This window comes from Nicotiana tabacum, chromosome 20, assembly GCF_000715075.1.
Source record: "Nicotiana tabacum cultivar K326 chromosome 20, ASM71507v2, whole genome shotgun sequence".
In the NCBI taxonomy this organism is placed as follows: Eukaryota; Viridiplantae; Streptophyta; class Magnoliopsida; order Solanales; family Solanaceae; genus Nicotiana; species Nicotiana tabacum.
In genome coordinates this window covers 105,690,874-105,713,280 of record NC_134099.1, presented here as the reverse complement: position 1 = coordinate 105,713,280, position 22,407 = coordinate 105,690,874, and positions in this window count along the sequence as shown.

The window sequence follows — 22,407 nt, the reverse complement described above, 5'->3', positions numbered from 1 at the left end:
AGACCACCTCAGATCCATCTACACAGGTTGCTCCAGCGGGCTAGTCTGAGGAGTCATGCCTTGGCTCCGATACTGTCGACGCAGTGCGTGCGATGTTCATTACTCACCCACTCTCAAATATGATGATGATATTTAGTTGGCTGAGCCAACAAAGGTTGATGTTGCTGGGGACACTGAGATGTCAAATGATGCTTAGGGAGTTTCTTTGCCCTCTCTCCTTTTACTCTTATTTTGTTAAGCATCAAGGACAATGCTTCCTTTTATTCGGGGGGGGGGTGGAGTTTCTTTGATGATTTAATGATATAATTGGAACATTTGGATTATAATAATTGGATGATTTTGTTTCTTTTTAGTTTTATCTATTGTTAGTTAGTTATTTGTTTTCATTAGCTTCTTTATATGTTTACTTTGATTTTTGTTTTTATTAGAAGCTTCTTCTTATGTTAGTAGCTTTTATGTTTTTCATAGCAGTGTGGATAATAAGCTTTTATTTTTTTTAATGCCACGATTCTTTTCAAAGATGATCTTTTGTGTGAACTGGGTGACTCTTCCCAAGGATGGATGATGTGACTACTTTCTTAAAGAATGAGTCTGTTTTTGTGTTTAGGTAATAATAATAGTTGGAGTAATGAATATAAACCCTAATCAAGTCATTCTCTAAAAAGAATTATTCATGCATCATTTGACACCAACACACTTAACTGTGTGCCTATGATTTGAAATACGGTTTTTGAATAAAACTAGCTTTAGTTAGTGACTTTGAGACTCATGAGTTGACTTTCATAATCATTCAGTAGTTGATTGGACTATAGTTATCTTTAACTAGCTTGTGATCGTTGTAGGCTTTAGACTCTATCATCGTTTACGGTCTAGTTGCATGAGTGGTGAGATAATTTTTGTTGCTAGTCAAGGTATTTGTGTGAATGGTCTAGAACTTGCCGTGAATGTATTTCAAGGCGAAATTCTAGGTTTGCTTGGTTTGTAAGATTATTTTAGGCCTTCCTTGGTCAGTTTGAGTTTCTATTGCCCTCTGATGCTTGTTATACCTAGTCAACTCCTTTGAGATTTTATCCTTTCTCTATTGGTAACCGTGCTATAAGCCTTTACCCGTTTATTTTTTAATCCTGTATTGGCACCCTGACCTTCATTAACACTCTTATGAAATAAGTGGCTTCGGGCATAGGTTAGGGAGAGATTAGAGAAATTTAAAAGAGGTATCACGACACTAAAAAGAGAAAATAAATGATCTCTATGAAAAGAAAAGGAAAGAAAAGAAAAGAAAAAAAAATGCCAAAAATAGAATAAAAAGGAAGGTTGATGAAATCAAAAAGAGGCAACTATCTCTAATATGAGCATCAAGGGAGAAAAGGAATGAAATGAACAATAAAGAGTGATGTCAAGTCTCTCTAGCCCCCAAAAAAAGGAAATATATCTAAGGGTGTGTTTGGTATGAAGGAAAATATTTTCTAGAAAATGTTTTCATAGAAAATGAGTAGTTTTATCAATTATTTTCTCTTGTTTGATTGGTGAGTGAAAAACATTTTGAAGAAAATATTTTCTAGTGTTTGGTTTGAGAGTAGAAAATATTCTTTTAGGAAAATATTTTTTTATGCTACTCTCCTCACTCCCTTCCCCAAAGTCTTCATGTTTCCTTGCTCGCCCCCCACCCCCTCCAAATACCCAACGTTTTCATGACTCTATTCGATGTCAAAGAATTTAATTATTCTTCTAAATATTCACATAAACAGAAATGAACTAATGCGATGCTTTACTTTTTTACGCAAAATTAATGTTAAAACTCGTGCTGCATAAGTATAAAAAAATACTCTTTGTTTAGTTGAAAAAGAAGGTACTCTTTCTACATCATAAAAATAAAGTATTTATTTTATTGAAATAAAAGAAAATACTTTTTCTACATCATGAAAATAAAATATATTTTTTACATTATGAAAAGAAAATATTTTTTTGTTGAAATGGAAAAGATACTCTTTTATATCATGTTAAAAAACTCATTTGTTGAAATGCAAGAAAATCTATCTATAACATGAAAATAATGTATTATTATAATATTTTTATTTAGGGTGGAAGTAGGGGTGAGGGGATTGGGTTCGTAGGTAGGGGTGGCGGCGACAGGGGGGAGGGATGGGGTTGTGGGGGTGGGTTGGTTGGGATGGGGAAGGTTGAGAAGGAGTTTGGAAAATATTTTCCCTTCTCTTGATAGGGAAAACATTTTCTTCCAGTTGAAGAAAAATGAGTTCATAGAAAAATATTTGCCAAAATATTTAAGCTAACCAAACATGAGAAATTTGGAAAATATTTTCCATCATACCAAACACACCCTAAGAGTTTGTAAATGTGAGCCAAGAAATAAAAATGTGGGGTGATTAAGGAAGGGTGTAACCACTTACCCATATTGTATCTTAGCCCAATCCCAAAGTCTTCATTACAACTGGAAAGAAATCCTACTTGATTTTGAACTCAGTGAACTTACATTAGTGGTGATCTACATGAGGAGAAACCATATGGTACTTGAAGACTTTGGGATTGGAATTCCTTTGTGAGAGAAGAGTGAATCTTTCATTAATTTAAAGATTGAGTGCTAATTCTTGAAGTGAGATTGGCAAATAGAAGGTAGAAGAGGAAGAGTTTGAAGTCCACCATGATCTACATGATAGAACAAGAGTCCTTTATGAGTGAAGTCAATTCTTAAAGCTCAAGTGTCATATTAGAGATATGTATGCATAATATGTGATTTGTCACCGTGTTTAAAATGCATGAGTATTGTGGGTATTTGTTGGTCCCAACTATGTATGAATGGCTTACAATTGACTCTTTGAAATGACCTTTCACTTTGAGAAAGTGGGAACTAATTTATTTGCTTGAGGACAAGCAAAGACTTAAGTTTGGGGGAGTCGATAAGTGTGGATTTTAACCACTTACTAGTACCTTGTTGCTATCGTTTTAGTCCGAAAGTATTGATTCTTGTTCCTAAAACTAATGGAATTGTGAAAATTGTGGGTATGTTGGAGAATTGGACCTTAACGAAGAATTCTAACTTAAAAAGGAGTATTCCATCTCTTAAAGGCAAGAAGGAGTGCAACAAGCCAAAGTACGGTCTGCAGAAGAAAGTGCGGTCCACAGAAATACATTTGCGACTACAGAACTGGTACCTAAAGCTCATATGATTTTTGGAGAAGTGCGGTCCACATACTAAAAGTGTGACCGCAAAACATGATCGCACTGACAAGTATTCAAAATGTACACAGAATGTGCAAAATGACCAAGTGTGAAGCATTGGCAAAAGTACAGCCATAGAAGGAAAAGTGCGTCCGCAGAAGCTGAAGTACAGCCGCAGATTGAATTGTGTGCCTGCGGAATCTTTCCACTTGAAGAAACCAACCAAAGTGCAGACGACACATGGAATTGTGCACCCGCAGAACCTCCCGAAGGGCATTTTTGTCAGTGAATTTCAGACCACTATAAATAGACGGGAAACACTTTTTAGGGCAAGTTTTGTAATATTCTAAGTTTTAGCCGTTATATTTTACTGTTTTGGTAGTTAGTGACTATTTTGGGAGAAGAATTATTAGTTTTATCAATTTAATCTTAGTTTATGGATTTAATTAATTCTTTTTCTTTGTTTTTTCTATTTCTAGTATTAGTAACTAGGTTTTCTCTAGGGTTGTGACCCAACCCTAGTGTGTAAACCTTATGGGTGATTAATTTTGTGCTTATTTATGATTGGGTGTTTAGTATTTATCCTTGTTCATGCGTTATTTCTAGAATTAATGGTAGCAAACATTGATTCATGCTTATTTGACTTGGTTCTTACTTGAGAAAAGGGGACTTAGTCTAGGAAAACTTGGCTAACTAGAAATTAGGCTAGTTAAGGTTTTGGCGAGTCTAATTAACAGGTTTGAACTAGAGATAGTGAAAACCCGACTTGAGATCATATCAACTATTTGAATTGATATCCAATTGGGCTTGAAAAGGCCAATTTGCGCAAAATCACTCTATAACCAAGAGTTATTGAGGGGGTAATTTGCATTTGAGAGTTATAACACACAACAGTCACTAAAACAAGCATTGGCGTGATTTACCCATTAGGTTAGCACCTAGGCAAAGGTTACATCCCTAGAATTTTGCCCATTTATTAAAAACATAAAAAACAATTACTCGCATTCTAGTTTTTTCTAATTAGTTTACAATTCTTAGTGTTAATTTTAGACTTAGAAAACAACAATATTTGTGTTGCAAGCGCAATTCAGCTATTCCACGTACTCTCATCAAGTGTATAACCGAACACCCATATTTAACTCCCTATAGAAATCGACCCCGACTCTTATTGGGTACTATTCTTCCAACATCTATTTCCACTCAATATTAAGTGTGGATTGGACGTGGATAACAGCCTTTCATAATGGGTTGAGCAGAGAGGGTTCAAGGGCAACCAAAAATTTATTGATCCAGTTAATGAAGTATCCACCGGATACATTGGATGAAATCCACAATGCATACAGTGCCGAGGTCAAAACAGACGATGGCGACCTCAATGGACCAACTCGACGACTCACCTCGGTAAAATCTGAGCCCAGGAAAGAACACAAGGATAATACGAGGAGAGACCATCCAGTATCATGGCCAAGTAGGGAATGACACCAGCCCTATGTTAGGACACCCATTCCCTTCTTTCGTTATGAAGACGTCCTATCTAGGCTAAGATCAACCACTCACAGAAACGATCGAACTATCTGCTCACAACTTTTGTGTGTCACCTATAGAGGTGGTCTATGCTCTTGAAAAGCTCGGAACAAAGGTAAAATGGACACCAAATATGAGGTCTGACCCAAGTACAAGGAAATCAGACATCCTCTGCGAGTTCTACCAAGAACGTGGACACAAAATAGAAGATTGCATTGCCCTATGACTAGAGGTAGCAAACTTGTTGTAGCAAGGGCATCTCAAAGAACTGCTCAGTGATAAAGGGAGGAACACTTTAGCAAGGGGACAAGAACGTCCAGGCCCACCAAAACCGCTCTCTCCAACCCGTACTATCAACATGATCATTGATGGCAGCGATGACACCTCTACCAATGGCATTGATTTCTCTGCCACCCACAAGCTCAAAAGATCGATCACCCATGAACGGTATGACATACTCAAAGAAAGTATCATCTTCGATAAGTCAAATGCCTACTATTTGACTTTTCCTCTCAATGATGCACTAGTCATTACTCTTCGAATTTTTGATACTGATGTTAAGAAAATTATGGTATATGATGGAAGTGGAGCTTGAATCATCCATCCCCGAGTCCTCGCACAGAAGAGACTCGAGGATAAAATAGTGTCGTGCTGCATTACACAGAATGATTTTTTAATAATGCAGTTGAATGCATTTCGGGGGAGATTACACTCCCCGTCCTCACCGGTTGAGTAACATTCTATATCATGGACTAGGACTCCATTTCCAACGCCATCGTGGGAAAACCATGGATACATCCTATGAGAGTCGTCCCCTCCAGCTTATACCAAGTGATCAAATTCCCAACACCTTGGGGAATATTCAACATACGGGCCAAGCAACGTGTATCCTGAGAATGCTATCGAATTGCCATGACAGCACAACAACTCAATGAAATAAAGAAAAAGAAAAGGAAACATAGCAATCAACATGGTCGAGGTCGTCGCAGGTCGAAGCCAAAAAAGTCATTATGGACCAAGAGATGGTCGATGCCAAAGGCTCAACTATTGAAAACCTTGACCCTATCCAGCTAGATCATAACAGCCTCAGCAAAAAGGCTTATATCGGCTGCAACCGATTAGACCCAGGTAATTTAGTTAATTTTTAGTAACTAACACAGACCTATTTGCTATTAATCATGCAGATAGGCCTGGCATCCCCATGGAAAAGTCCACGCACAGGCTTAATGTCAACCCTTTCCACCCCAAGTAAGACAGTTCCGATGAAAATTCAACCCCACAATCAATGATGCCATCCACAAAGAAGTAGAAAAGCTATTATCAAATGGTTCTATTAGGGAATCGAAGTGCCTAGATGGATCGTCAATGTGGTGATGGTTAAAAAGAAAAATGGTAAATGGAGGATGTGTGGGAATTTCACAGATCTGAACAAAGCATGGCCAAAAGATTCATTCCCGTTACCACACATCGACCAACTCATTGACGCAATAGCAGGACACGAGTTGTTATGTTTTTTGGATGACTACTTATGTTATAACCAAATAATCATGGAGTAAGAAGACGAAAAGAAAAATACGATCATCACCCACAGAGAAAGTATTGTTATAGGGTCATGCCATTTGGGTTGAAGAACGCTGGGGCTACCTAAGGTCGATCACGAAAATTTTCAAATATCAACTCGGTAAAACCATGGAGGTAATATATCAAAGACATGCTTGTCAAGTTCATAAAGGTAGAGGATCATGTCGACCACATAAATGAAGCTTTTTTATGCACTAAAAAGTACAAAAAGAATGTAAACCCACATAAATGTGCGTTTGGCATAGCCTCAGGAAATTTTTTGGACTTATTGGTATCACAACAAGGGATCGAGGTCAACCAGATCAAATTAAGGCTATTGAAGGGATACTAGAACAATTGACCACTAAGAAGCAAGACTAGAGACTGACCGGTCGAATTGCTGACTGTCCAGATTTATCTCACGGTCGTCTGATAGGTGTCACAGGTTTTTGGCGTACTAAAAAAGGATAACAACCTTGATTGGACGCCCGAGTATGTACAAAAATTGAAAGAACTTAAGGCGTACTTGTCGTCACCACCTCTGCTCTCAAAGCTCGAGCCCGAGGAGTGCCACCTCGTTTACCTCTCCATCTCAGAAGTAGCAGTATGTTCGGTCTTAGTTCATGAAGACAAAGATATGCAATCTCTAACTCTTAAGTGCCTCTCGATCTCGATTGTCACAACTTTTCCTTTAAGAAGCATATTACACAAACCCGAGTTGTCAGGGAGGCTGGCCAAGTGGGCCATTAAATTAAGTGAGCACGACATCACTTATTAGCCTTGCACAATAATAAAGTCACAAGTTCTCGCCAATTTTGTCGCATATTTTAGCACGAAAGCAATGCCTGAGGCTGAAAAGGAAGACAATCAAGCTTCTCTTCAGACACATGACCTTTGGTTCCTATACAATGCGTCTGGGTCCTGCTAGGACTCCTGCTCTAGGTTCCCACAGGTGAAATAATTTGCCAACCCATAAGGTGCCCAGATATGACTAACAACAAGGATGAGTATGAGGCCGTAATGCAGGATTGAGACTAGCACTCAAGTACGGGGCGAAGCGATTGAAGCTTTATTGTGATTTTCAACTTGTAGTCAACCAAATTACTAGGACATTCCAAATCAAAGAGCAAAGGTTGCAGAAGTGTCAAACCGAGATTGCAGATTGCTACCCAACTTCAGCGAATGCCATCCACGAACTCAGAACATTGAAGTAGATGACCTCGCCAAATTAGCAGCCGCCACCAAAAGTATAACTCCCGGGGATAAGAATGTAGTTCATCTCCTCAGCTTGGCATTAGATCACATCGAGGTAAAATCTATAAATTTAACTTGGGACTTGTACAATTGTATTGTAAACTATTTGTAGGACGGCACCCTCCCAAACGACAAATAGAAAGCCAAAAGGCTGAGAATGCATGCTTCAAGGTACTACCTCCTTCAAACAAATTTGTAAAACAGAATGCACGACGGCCCCTTGGCAAAATTCTTAGGTCTGACCCAAGCATAACACACTCTCGAGGACGTCCACAAAGGTCATTATGGCAATCATTCCGGTGATCGAGCACTTTTGAGGTGGCTCATACGTCCCAGGTATATTGGCCCACCATGAAAAAGACGCCCTAAAATTTCTGAAGAAGTGCGAGAATCGTCAAAGATACACCCTAATAATCCACCAAGCAGGCGAACAGCTCTACTCCATCACTTCTCCATGGCTTTTCATTAAATGGGGAATTGATATCATGAGATCGCTTTCGCTAGGACGAGATAATATAAAATTCCTTTTAGTTTTAACTAACTATTTCTCCAAGTGGGTGAAAGGAGGAGCATTCACCCAAGTTTGTGAGCAAGAAGTAATCGCCTTCATATGGAAAAATATCATCTGCTGATTCAAACTACCTAAAGAGATAAGCTATGACAACGGGCCCTAGTTCATGGGAAGGAAAAACACTGAGTTCTTTGAGAAGTGGCACATTAAAAGGATACTTTCAAATCCCTATCACCTAGCTAGCAAAGGCCAATCAAAATCCTCCAAGAAATCTATCTTAAACATCATGAAGAAAAAACTTGAGGATGCCAAGAGACTGTGGCCGGAAATACACCCAAAAGTATTATGGGCGCACTGAACGACCTTAAAGATGAGCATAGGCAAGACTATTCTCTAGTCTATGGAATGGAGGAAATAATAACATTCAAAGTTGGAGAACCCAGCATGAGGTACTCCCATGAAAGCGACACTGACAACAACAAGAATAAGAGACAAGGCCTCGACGAGGTCGAGGAGCGAAAAGATATGGCATATATAAGGATGACAGCACGAAAATAGCAAGTAAAACACTACTACAACCAAAAGGCAAAGGTCCGAATACTGAAGATCGGGGACTACATGCTCAAAGCCAAGACCCAAGCAAACAAGGACCAACGAGCAGGCAAGTTGGGAACCAACTAGGACAGACCATACAAAGTCATAGACAAAGCAGACAAGGGTTCGTTCTAATTGGAAACTATGGAAGGAAAGCTCCTACCAAACAGTTGAAATATCAACCATCTCAAATACTTTAGCTTCTGAAAAATAAGAGGTGCCCCAAAAGTCATACTCTTTTTTCCCTTACTTGAGTTTTGTTCCAATAGGGTTTTCTCAAGGAGGTTTTTAATGAGGGCAACGAGTCACACAATTCGAGTTGGAGTACACCAGAAGAAAACATATTTTCATGGCCCGATTCCTCAAGAATCTTGAAGTCAAAAATGAAGGGACTAGATACACAAGGACTGGGACTGGAACTGGGAGTGGAATGCCAGACAACACCCAAAACTTGTTATTTTCTCAAAAAATTGCCTAAGGGCAAAATGATGTAATCAGAGAAATGATGTCAAACTAATAAAAAATGCATGCCTATTGATGTTGCTCTCCTAGACGGCACATTTGACAAGCTCGAACGACAACTATCTCCCCTCAGCCACGACTTGACAAAACTGGTATGTTTGTCCAAGCTCGAACAACGCTTATCGGCCCTCGACCCTGATTTAATGAAAAGTAAGTTCGACCAGCTCGAACAACACCCATCATCCCTCGGCCATAACTTAATAAAAGGAAAGTTTGACCAATTCAAACAACTCTTACTAGCCCATGACTGTAACCTAATTAAAGGTACATTCAAGTTGCTCAAACGACTCTTATTTAGCCCACGACTATGATTTAAATGAAAAGATGTGTTTGATCAACTCAAACCATATTTAACAGCCCTCGGCCAAACTTGAATGGAAGATAACATTTAAGGAAACACAGAAGCAAAACACAAGTACAAAGATAAGAACGCACAAAGACAAAAGGTATATGTGAAACCAAAATGAACCTTTGAATTCATAGAAAAAGTTTACACAACAACGTTTGATGACGCCAACCAAAAGTACAAAGGTTTAACAAAAACATAAAAACTGCAATGGTTGTCGCCGCCTCGACCTACATTATCCTTTCCTTCTGCGCCTTGACCATAAGAAGAGTAGCACCATGCGCTATTTGCAAGCTGGTCCACATCCCCCTTATCGCCCTCCTTGGATTTGGGCTGAGGTATGGCGAGATCATGGTCATATGCAAGCCAGGCCTCACAAGCTTTGACTCGAGCCTCCTCAATAGCCGTCTCATAGACAAAACCCTTCTTATTCAAATCACAAATCGTGTCTATTCGGGCTTCAGCAAGGATCCAATCCTTGTACTATTCTTTAGGAATGTTAGTATACTTAGAGGCATGAGAAGTAGAGGGCCGCATAAGAAATTGGGCATTCTCGGCCTCAAGAACAGCAAGCCACTCGTGCAACTCGGAGTTCTCCTTACCCAACTCTCCAATTCTCTCCTAGAGCCTCACCTCCTTAGCTTCGGCCTCCTATAGAATATTATCCCATTTGGAATGAAGAGCCCTGTTCGCCAACTCCAAAATCGATGTCTCCTTTTGAGCCTCCGATTGGTAGGATTCTGTCTCCTCAAGCATCTGCTACTTCTCAGCTACTTCTACCCTCCCCCTCCCCCCTTAGAGCATCAATCTTGAGCTGGCATCCGTTCAACTGGATTTGAAGTTGAACCAGCTGATTCTAGAGGTCATTTCATTGGGCCTACATGCCCTTGCTCAGTTTGAGCTCCTCTTCTTTCTTCCTCAACGCTCCCTCGAGAATAATGAACCTCTCCATGACCATTATCATCTCCTCATCATTCTTCTTCAGCTCTTCTTTCAAGGTCGGCACGTTGCCCTCCTTGTGAAGGCGTCTCTGAATGTCCTGGTACTTCCCATAGAAATCTAAGTACTTATCCTTCAGTTTCACATAAATATCTTTCCATCTCCTCTCCCTCCACGCAATTTCAATTTCCAGAATGAAAGTCTGCAAATCAAATGAAAGAAAAAGTTAAAACATAGAATCAAGTTAAAGTAAAGGAAAAATAACGAAGGACAACCACACTTACCCTGAGGGTGAGACCAACAATGTTCTTCAAGAAAGTGCTATCAACTAGTTCCTTCAGGGTCACACTTTCGATGTCGGAGCAAAGAGGACCGAGAGCGAGAACCACCTCTTTGGTATTTCACAACAGATCACGATCCATGGGAATCATGATGGTCCTTGAACCCCTCTCCATACTCATGTCGTTTTGAGTGAGCCCCTCATCAATCATCTTAAGATCATCAGGGTCCATGTTAGATCCCTTTTTTTCACCCTCATCGACGACACCCTTGCCTTTGTCCCCATCGGTAGGAGAAACATCCGATACCGGCCTAGAAGAAGAGGCTTCCTCTTGCCCTAAAGGCACAGAGCTATTACCAAATTTTCCCTCCGTAGACATCTCCTCATCGGGAAGCAAAAGCAGGCCCACATTGGTCTATTCTAGCTGAGAGGCCTTAAAGGTTGCCCCAACATCATTTGCGATATGTATCATCACCGTCTTCTGTATCATTAATGCATCCTCTAATGAGTCGATGACCGAAGGAACTCATCCTCTTATGTCCATGGCCTTCCTTCTATGGGGCCTCGGGTTCACATCATGTGGAGAGACCTCATCATCTTCACCGACGAGTGAAACCAAGGGAGGAGTGGGTGCAGTAGTTGAGACGGGGGCAGAGGCAGAAGGCATAACGACCCTTATCCTCCTGAACGACGGTACACGTGCCCTATTCCTTATTGTATCCCTCCTAACAAATCCTAGAGACAACACAAAAAATTAAGCATAATGACGTAAACCCATACGAGTAAGACAACGACCAAAAAAAGGAAAGTACTTGTCCAAGGAAGGGTCGGTTTGAAGTTTTGAAAGAAGCTTGCCCAATCACGAATCCCCATGATGCAGGGAAGAACCTACCTAACCAAGTCAGTGAGATACATCACCAATTGAAGAGGTCGACTAGTGGCTATAGAAAAAGAAGGATTACTCGACCAGCTTGGAATGAACACAATATTTGAAAAGGTAAATGCAAAATAATAGTACTTACGAGTGTGATTCCAGGCCTCATAGAAATCAGTAACATCAGCTACGACGGCCTCTATCTTGAAGAAGAAATAGTTGAGCTAGAATTGCCGGCTACCTTTATCGTCTATTTTCACCACCAAACATTTTCCCCCACGGTATCGAAGATTTAACATTGTTCGTCGATATTAATGGGGTGCAAAAAGGTGCACCAAGGATGCATCGTAACCTTGACCCTGACCAGTTTGTCAAACTTCGACATCATTTTGATCACTTTATAAATGTAAAGGCGAGTTGAGCAGGGCTAATGTTGTAATGGTGACAAAATTCCTCCACCAATAGAAGGAGGGGAATGAATAGCCGATGTTGAATGGGTAGGCATAGAGATCACAATACCTAGGACAGTGGACGTCAACCTCATCACTACCAGCGGGAACAAGCTCCACGTGGTCGGGAAAGCCAAATTCGGTTTTAAGCTAATTGAAGCGCCTAGCCGTCATCGTGGATTAGAATTTCTCGGTCATCACTTTCGGCAGCTTTTGAAGGTGGTTTGGCATCAAGATAATGAGGGATGATCTCATCCACTGAATGGAGGGCCTCCTCCTCAGCGGCAGCGACGATGTCTTCCCCGTGAACAACAAATACGATAGCCAAGGGGATTAGGTAGTTCTCCTCATTCATATCAAAAGGAGCATTCGACATGGTTATGGTATATGAAAAAAGTGAAGTTAGTAAAGCTAGAAATATGAAGAAAAAAATTGGTATAAAGCAAGGGAAGGAAATTCGATGGAATGTCTAAATATTGTAAAGTTTGGGTTCTAGTAAAATAAGCCCTATTTATAGAGATGAAGGCACCGAACCCGAAATAGTTCATCCTGATTAACATCAAAATTGAAATGGCAGAGCTAATAGAAGGTCATGTGTGAATTGATGCAACGCATCGGGAAAAAGCAATATCATGATGCATGATTTCATGACGTCATATTTTTTTCTTGACAAGACGATTCTAATGAATCACCCAGTAAATTCAATATTTAAGATATGCGGTCCACGAAGCCGCGTTTCCCATTTATAAAATGACAATGACCGCTGTTAGCCTCTCATTGAACTCGTTCACAATGATGACCTCAACAAGCGGAGGGACTAACTGTATCGGTTAAAATTACCATAATTATATGTAGGCCAAGCCGATACTAAGAAAGCCTTCGAAGACTACCACGTGGTGTCAACTGATTAAAATAATTTGGTTCAAAAGGTCGATGTCATGATAAAACAACATGTCACTGGTGAGGTCGAGGTGGCTCAAATAGAGGACGAAGAAAAGGATGAGCATTCCCTTTATTAATGCAGTAACAACTAGTTTTTATGGTTCGTGGATACTCCACTCAGTTTTACTATTTAGGGTTTTGTGGCCCATTGTGATGACTTGCCATGTCAACATGTAACATAGGCTCTATTTGGAAACTATTAATACCATGTGGAAGCTTACATAGTAGGAAGGCTAGAATTTGTGAGAAGTATGGACATTTCCTTAGGAGGACCCTAGATCCCTACGGATTTGGTAGGAAAGCTCTTGGAATCTTTCTAGGTTTGTAGAGAGTTCCAGATAAAGCCCTTATCTTGTAAATACCAAGGACTTGTATAATAATTAATATTACATACTATCCCCTAGGAGACTAGTATCGGAAGGGGGCCATTCATTTGTAATTCACCAAGCAAACAATTCAAGTTCTCTCTAATACAAAGCTTCCTTTAACAATTCTCTTGTGTTCTTTTTAACATTCTCTTAGAGATCTTGAGGATAGTAACGCTAACTTGGCATAGCAAAAATGTGAGTAAGTTGTGCAAGATCGTGAGTGAGTTGTCAAGTTCCGCACATGTACTTAGTTATTGACTAAGGACGTGACACCATGTACCCTTATAAATATAAAGATGTGTAGTTATAGAGGGGATTGGACATTCATTGTATAGAATAACTCATTGACATTCTCTGAAGATTCTTCCTTTCTCATATACATACAAGGGTTACCTTTTTCTCTTTTTTGATCTACCTTTTCTCCCACGATCCAAGGAGGATCCAAATATTCAAGGGCTTATCCTTATCTATCCTTATCTGAAGAACTATCGAGGAATCACACCCTTTTCCAGTGACCTCCACCCATCTATTTACTTAAATGTCATTTATTGTTATTTATTGTTATCTTCCATATGTGAATAATTTTTCATATCATTATTGTTTTCATTTATTGCTACTTAATAGCATACGTAGAATCTTATACCAAAAAAAATGGTCTATCTTTTGGATTTTAGTATTGGCTAAGATTAATCCTACTTTATTACAAAATCTGATTGTATAAACCAAGATCTAAATTTTGGGTCACACAAAAGGCGTGATGACCCGATAGGTCATCTAGATCTTTAACCCTTAGTTTTGTGTTATGAAACCTCAAATAACTCCTTTTAGCCTTAGTTTTGTCCCAATGGATTCGTATCATGATTTGGGACTTCAGCGTATTTTCAGAATCGAATTCGGAGGTCCTTAGCCTAATTTATTGCAATCTGTCATAAATTTAAAGTTTAAAGGTTTAAAGAAATTTCAAGTTTGACCGATGTTTGACTTTGTTGATACCGGGTCCAGATTTTGGTTCCGAAATATGGTATAGGTTCACTAATGTATTTATGACTTGTCTGTAAAATTTGGTTAAAAATGAAAGTGATTTCACGGGATTTGGATGTCCGGTTGTTAAAATTAAAGTTCTTCAGTTTTATTGAAAATTTCATTCGTTTTGGTGTCTGATTCGTAGTTCTAGATGATATTTCTGTATCTTGATCGCGCGACCGAGTTTTTATAATATTTTTGGACTTGTGTGCATGTTTGGTTTGGAGCCCCGTGGGCTCGAGGGTGGTTTTGCTTAGTGCAAACGCAAGGTTTTGGATGCGAACGCAGAGCAGTGGGGAGACTTCCCTTCGCGAACGCGGCCGCACCAACATGAACTCATGGCATTAGAGAGGCAGGGGATGGTAGATGAGTTTACTCTACGCGAATATGATCCCACGCTCGCGAACGTAAAGGTGAGGCGGGTTAAACCTACGCGAACGCGTGGGGTAACTCTTGATCGTGTAAGCCAATCAAGCGGTGCCTTCGCGAACGTGTTAGTTTTCTCGCGATTGTGATGAACACCTGATGCACAATCATTAAAATTCTAAAAGACGGGATTTAACCCATTTTTCATCATCTTTCCATTTGAGCTCAGCCTATAGATGGTTTTGAAGAGAAAATTCATCACCAACTCATAGGTTAGTATACTTTAACTCATTTTCTTCCATTTCTAACATCACCAATTATATTTCTAGCCTTAATCTTTGTTCTTCCATGATAGAAAACTAGGGATTTAGGAAGAATTGGGAAGTTTTTGCAAATTCAAAATTTAGACCTCAATTTGGGGTCGGATCTCTAAACTAATTACATAATCGGGCTCGGGGGTGAATGGTAAATGGGTTTTGGTCCGAATCTTCAATTATGACCAAGCGGACCCGGGGTTGACCTTTTTTGACTTTTTGAAAAAAAGTGTAAAAATCCTAGCTTTATGTATTGTAATTGATTCCCTTAGCATTAGTTGACGTTATCGAGCTGATTAGATATGAGTGGTTTGGAGGCGGATTCTAGTGGAAAGGCCCGGGTAAAGCTCTAAGTTGACTGCTGCGTGAGGTAAGTGTAGGGTTTAACCTTGATTTGGGGAAATTAGGAACCCTTGAGCTATGTGTTATGTGAAATTCATGTGTGCGGCATATTTACAAGGTGACGAGTGTATATACGCCGCCAAATTATTTGTTTCCCTATTTTTCTGTGTTTCATTAATTATTCACCACGTGCCTTATCTGTTACAAGCTTTAAATACTTCATGATTTATTGTTACTTGCCTTAAATGACTTACTTGTACCCCTAGTTTTCATTTATTTGAATTGTCATGGTGTTTAGTATTCATTATTATGGGGGGATAAGGGAGAATTATGTTGTACGGTGGGATCGGGTTGTGTACCGCAATAGGTGAAATAAAGGTATTTGGTGAAATAAAGGTGAATTTTGATATGGATTCTGATATTCTATGATGGAATCGTGTTGCACGCCACAACATATATTTATTTATTATTGTTGAGATTATTATGGTGGAATAAGGGAGGATTGTGTTGTACTGTGGGATCGGGTTGAGCGCAGCAACAGTCTATGTATTTCTATTTCCTTATCGTATTGTGTTGTCTTCGGTATTTTTATAGGAGACTCTATGGATTAGTATTTTTAGCATTTACTGTTTTTCCTTTGGAGGTTGAGTCACCTTCATTTGTTAACTTCTTTAATTCATTCTGCATTCTCTTTCTTGCCATTATTTTTACACTGCGTACAGGTTATTTTAATTGACCGCCTTAGCCTCATCACTACTTCAAGGTAAGGCTCAGCACTTATAGAGTACATGGAGTCGACTGTACTCATACTACACTCTTCACATTGACAGCTCAGGTCGGCTATTCAGTGGAGACTTGAGGTACAACTACTAGGCGTCCGCAGCCCTAAAGTCCCCTTCTTTTTTATCTTAGTTGTGTATTTTCCCTCAAACAACTTTATTTCTATTCAGACCTTTATTTGTACTATTCTAGTAGCTTGTGCACTTGTGACACCATCTTTGGAGATGTATTTATATATTTCAGTTGTTTTTGTTTGCCGCACTTTATTTAGGTTTCATCTTAGTTATTTTAGTAATTGGTATTATTTAGATTTGATTTGGTTAAAAATGGCTTAAAATTTATCTAACGTTGGTCTGCCTAGCAAGTGAAATGTTAGGTGCTATCATGGTCCCAAAGGTTGGAATTCCGGGTCATGAAAAGTTGGTATCAAAGCACTAGGTTTACTTGGTCTCAACAGTCACGAGCAGGCTTAATAGATTCTGGAGGATCAGTACCAAGACATCTGTATTTATCTTCTAGAGGCCATGGAATTTAGAGACAATTTCACCTCTATTCTCTGTCGTGCGATTTTATTATATCATAGATGATTGAATTATTCTATTCTCGTTCTCTCACAGATGGCAAGAACACGTGCTGCATCTATAGCTGGACAGCAGTCGGGCCCCCAGTGGTAGCTCCTACTTGGGGCAGTAGTGTTACAACCTAAACTGATGGGCCGCGATGGGCACCTGGTAACTTACTCAACCGAGTACCAACATAACGTATCTTTTCATGTCATACTATCATAGATAATAGATCAGGAATGCTACCGTGAGATAAGTAGAATACAACATGTGATACCAACTTATACATAAGACATACGGGGCCTATAAGACCAAAATAACCATTCGTATAGTGAACATAGACCGACAAGGACATACAATCCTTTACGTATATGATATCTATCTACAAGACTCTAAGAATACATATTTTTATAAAGGTCGGGATAGAGTCCCGCCATACCAAACAATACATGTCTAAATTATACTAACCAGACAAGCAACTCCGAAACAAATGGAGCGCACCAACATCTTCCGCTTAGCTGAAATCCTACTTGGAAGATCTCGACATGTCTATCGGGACCTGCGAGTATGAAATGCAGCATCCCCAGGCAAAAGGGACGTTAGTACGAATAATGTACCGAGTATGTAAGGCACATAAATAAGTAAGTAAAAGACATGGAAGAAATATAGAGTAAATGACTCAACCTGTAAGTATGGATAACTCTATAAATCATCAAATACTTATAGTGTCATGCATATTCTTATGAATGTCATGTAGTGCATAGGTACATGTATTCATAACTTCATCAAGCCTCTAGGTCATCCCATCATATCATCTCGGCCACTGCGGGTAAAATCATCAACGTATACCAGCTGATCAGGTAGTGGTGCGTATATAATGTCGTAACCTTTTCCCATATCTTATATATATATATATATATATATATATATGCATATATAACGACATCTTGTCATGGGTCAATATACATGTATAAATGAATGCAATGCATTACGTCAATAGAATCTCTCGAAATATCATAAGACCATTATACCTCTGATTAATATCATGCAACAAACTTTATCAACTTACGTATTTTCTGAGACCCATGAACAAATGATAGAATAATAGCACACATGGGGAATCAAGAACATAAGCATCTCTAGCATTTCTATGAATAGAGTCATTTATGGAAGTTATGCATTTGCTCGTTTTGTTTGTATCATGTGGATCATGCCAAAAGAAAGAAGGAATAGCCTTAACATACCTGGAGCAGGGAAAAATCCGTATGATATTCTTGGAAAAGGTTGCACCGTACTCCTTAAAATTAAAAATCTCACATTATAGTGTTTTGTAGGAATTTTTACGAGTTGTTGCAATTTGTAACAAATCACCTTGCTAATCTCCAAAACCTCACGTCTGGGTGTAGTGTTTGAGAATGAAAATGTGGTTTTGTATTCAAAATCCTAAAAATGGATATATGAATCTTTCTTAAGAATGAATATGTTAAGAATGAATAATTAATTCTTTCTTAAAAGTGGATAGGTGACTCATGTTATAAGACTTGCCAAATTTTCACATTTCTAAACTTGCCACCTATCAAGAATGACTAAGAGTCATCTTAAACTACAAAGGGGGGCTGCCACATTTTGTCTTGTTAAGCCTTATCCCAATATCTTAATTAATTACCCACTAATACTTAATTAACTAGTTAATCTCCCACTCATTCATAATTAACCAATTACCCGCATAATTAAAAATTATCTCAAATTTCTGAAAATACTACTCACTTTTAATATACTTTATACACCTTACTATCATGGTCATGGAGTACCTTGTATGGTACTAGTCCATAAATATCGAGTATTTTAGCTCGGACAGTATTTTATCCCAATATGTCAAACTTCGACAAAATTTATTTTCTTCGATTTGCTTACCCTCTCACCTTCACAAATTTACTCATCACTTATTTGAAATAGCGTAATGCGTATAATCTCAAAATAATCTCATTTCCGAACTTACATCGATTAACATACAACGAAACTTTAACATACAAAAATGCGGGATCTGATATCTCATTTTCGAGCTTCCATCAATTTACTTATTGCGTACTCTCACGTACAAAAACATGGGGTGTAACAAGCGGCCGATGCTGAGGTTGCGCCATGGGCCGAGGCAGAGGCATAGCTCAGCTTAGAGATCGAGCAGTAGCACCAACAGTAGAGCCTTGGTAGATTTCGATGACGAGGTTCAAGTTCAGACTATACCTGTGGGACCAGCTCAGGTCCTGAAGGGGTACATCACCACTCCAGTGTTTCATGATGCTCTAGTCCGTTTAATAGGCCTTATAGAGAGTATGACCTGGGGTGGTATATTTTCTGGTGGCACCAGCTGTCTCTCAGGCTATGGGAGGAGCGCAAACTCCCGCTACTCACACTCTAGAGTAGATGGCTCCACAGTATTAGACTCTAGCAGCCTCGCCAGTTGGGGTAGTTCAGCCGGTTGTTGCGGCACAGACCGGTGATAGGCCCTCTATGCCTTCAGAGGCTTTATTGACCAATGGGGTCGATTTTGCTATGTTTTAGATGACCGGTTCCGTGAAGAGGTGGTGGAGAGATTATATGTTGGCCAGACTAGCTGGGTCACTTGCACTTACTTGGGAGCAGTTCTTACATCTATTTCTAGAGAATTTCCTCCCTATCACACTGAGAGAAAATTACCGCAGACAGTTTGAGAGTCTCCAACAGGGCAGTATGACTAATACTAAGTATGAGACCCATTTTATGGATGTAGCTCATCATTCCCTTATCGTGCTTCCTACTAATAGGGAGAGCATAAGGAGATTTATTGATGGACTTACTTACACTATCATACTACAGATGGACAAGGAGACCGGGGGTGATATTTCCTTTTAGATGGCTGCAAATGTTGTTAGGTAGATCGAGACTATTCTTGCTTAGGAGAGTGGGCAAGTGTCGAATAACAGGCCTCATCATTCCGGTGGTTTTACGGTGCCTCGTCTGGGGATAGGGGTGCTTTTTGTGGAGGCCATTCTCCCAGGCCATTGCATTTAGCACTTTAGGCATCTCATAGTGCCTTAGGGATTCGTGGTTCTTATGTACCTTATTCTGGGCAACCAGCCTACAACGCACCATCAGCTCCTATCAGTGCACCTCTAATTCAAAGTTTTCACTGTGGTTATCTGGCCCGTTTGGGTCAGCTTCAGTTCCAGCAGCCACAACAGCAGGAGGGGTGTTTTTAGTGTGGTAGTTTTGGGCACATCAGGAGGTTATGTCCGAGATTATTGGGCGGTATGCCATAGAAGAGTTCTTGTGCCATTGTTCCGGTACTAGACTATCAATCTCCCTCTCAACCACCTAGGGGTAGCAGTCAGGCTGCTAGAGGTGGGGGTTAGGCCGTTAGAGGTGGAGGTCAGACCGTTAGAGTTGGAGGCCAGCCAACTAGAGGTTTTCCCAAAAATATAGTTCAAAGTGGTGGGGTCCAGCCCCGATGTTATGCTTTTCCAGCTAGGCCTGAGGTCGAGTCATCTGACACGGTTATCACAAGTATTGTTCCCATTTTCCATACAGATTCTTCATTTCCATTTGATCCGGGACCTACTTATTCCTACGTGTCATCCTATTTTGCTTCATATCTGGTTGTGTCTCGTGATTCTTTGAGTGCTCCTGTTTATATAGCCACATCTGTGGGAGATTCTATTGTTGTAGATCTTGTCTATTGTTCATGTGTGGTTACTATTAGGAGTCTTGAGACTAGCATAAATCTCCTACTTCTTGATATGATAGATTTTGATGTCATCATGGGTATGGATTAGCTATCACCTTATCATCCTATATTGGATTGTCATGCCAAGAAGGTGACCTTAGCCTTACCGGGGTTGCCACGATTATAGTGGAGGGGGACTCCTGGCCACTCTACCAGCAGAGTTATTTTCTATGTGAATGTTACAACCCATATTCACGTATGTTAGTTCATGCCATAAGGTAGTCGACATAAATCCATGAAGAGATTATCTTTAAGATGATAAGAAGTTACTATTGATTTTAAATTATACAAAGGTGTATAAGGGTGATTAACAAGTATTAGAAGTTAAACGAATCAAGGATGTTGTAAGCCGTATTTTCGGGTAAACCTAGAGGTTCTTAATACTCTCAAGAGGTCATGTATTAAGGTATTTGAATCATATAATATCCATATCATAAGTCTTAAAGTCAAACGAGTTATGAAACAAAGGTCGACAAAAGTTGTCGCAACTTAGGTTCATAATTTTACTTAAACATTAGGTCAAATATTACTAAGCTTTTCTCTTAATTTACAAGGAATTACGAGGTGATCTACCCACAAAATTAAGTATCTATGAGTCTAGTTTCCAATGCATTGAATCGTTCGTCGATAGGACATTGGAGTAGAGAGAAATAGGCATTTTTGCGAGACTGCACAAGCTGCTAGGTGACAAGTAGGTGTGTCACCTACTTGGTTAAATGATAGCCCAAAAATAGGAAATTTCGGGTCGTACAAAGAGCCCATTTAAAGGGTTATCTCCTGCAATATAACCCTCATTATATATCACAAATAAACAGACCTAAACCCCTGCAAACGTCTTGCCAAACATTATCCACGAACCCTAATCGATTTTCCCTCATTTTCAAGTTTTAATTTGGGGTAAAACCTAGAGTTTGAAGAACCAAGGGAAGGGCTGAGTTATCCAACAAGTAAGGTAAGTTTATTTCTCTCTTTAACACATTTGTTATGCTGTGAATTCATGGTAATTCGTTCTATACATGTAAGAACTCACGGGACGGTGATCGGAAGCCGTGAGTTCGAGTTATTCACTTGTAGCAGACTATTTTGTGAACTGTTTTGTGTTGTTGTTGGGCCGTATGTTTTACTAATGTTTTGTGGAGTTTTGGAGGAGGAAGGGTGTGTAGAAATATTATATAGATGTAGGGTTGTGGGCTGGTTGTTCTTCGTAACATTTCTGGGTCGTTTGACACGACTATGGTGGTCGTCGTATGTATGAAGTGATTAGGTTGTGTGTGGACTGTTTTGGGAGGCTCAATATGATTATTATTGATATTGTTTGGGATGTTTGGTTATTTTTTTGAATTGTGTGAAGTCATATATATATAGGGGAGGTTTTATTTGTTTCATCGTAAAATAGGTTGTGGTCGATACATAATAGTTATGACGCTTAAATGATAACAATAGTGTCGTTTCTCTTATTGTAGACTAAGGAGTTTTGACAATTGCATAGCTTGAGATTGGGGCAGTATATACAAGGTATGTGAGGCTATCCCTTTCCTTCTTTTGCACGACTCCGATTGTACATAATATAATGAACGAGCTTCCAAAGATACTCTACTCTTAGAAGCTAGCAGTACTTACATTGTTTCCCCTCTTATGGAATGATTGATGTTAATGTTGCTTCTCTTATTCTTATGTTATAAATGTTGTTGGTACTTCCTGATTCTTATAAGGTTTATAGTGAAGAGTTAGTCCTTATAACGTGTACAAAGGATACTGACCTTACGTCACTCCGAAAGGTTTAGAATGTGATTCCATGAGTCGAGCATGCATTATATATCTGTATCTATATTACTCTACCAATCCTCGCTATAGTCGGCTGGGTACAGAACCTATTATGCAACCACTAATCAGTTGGGTTTTACCGAGCTCCACGT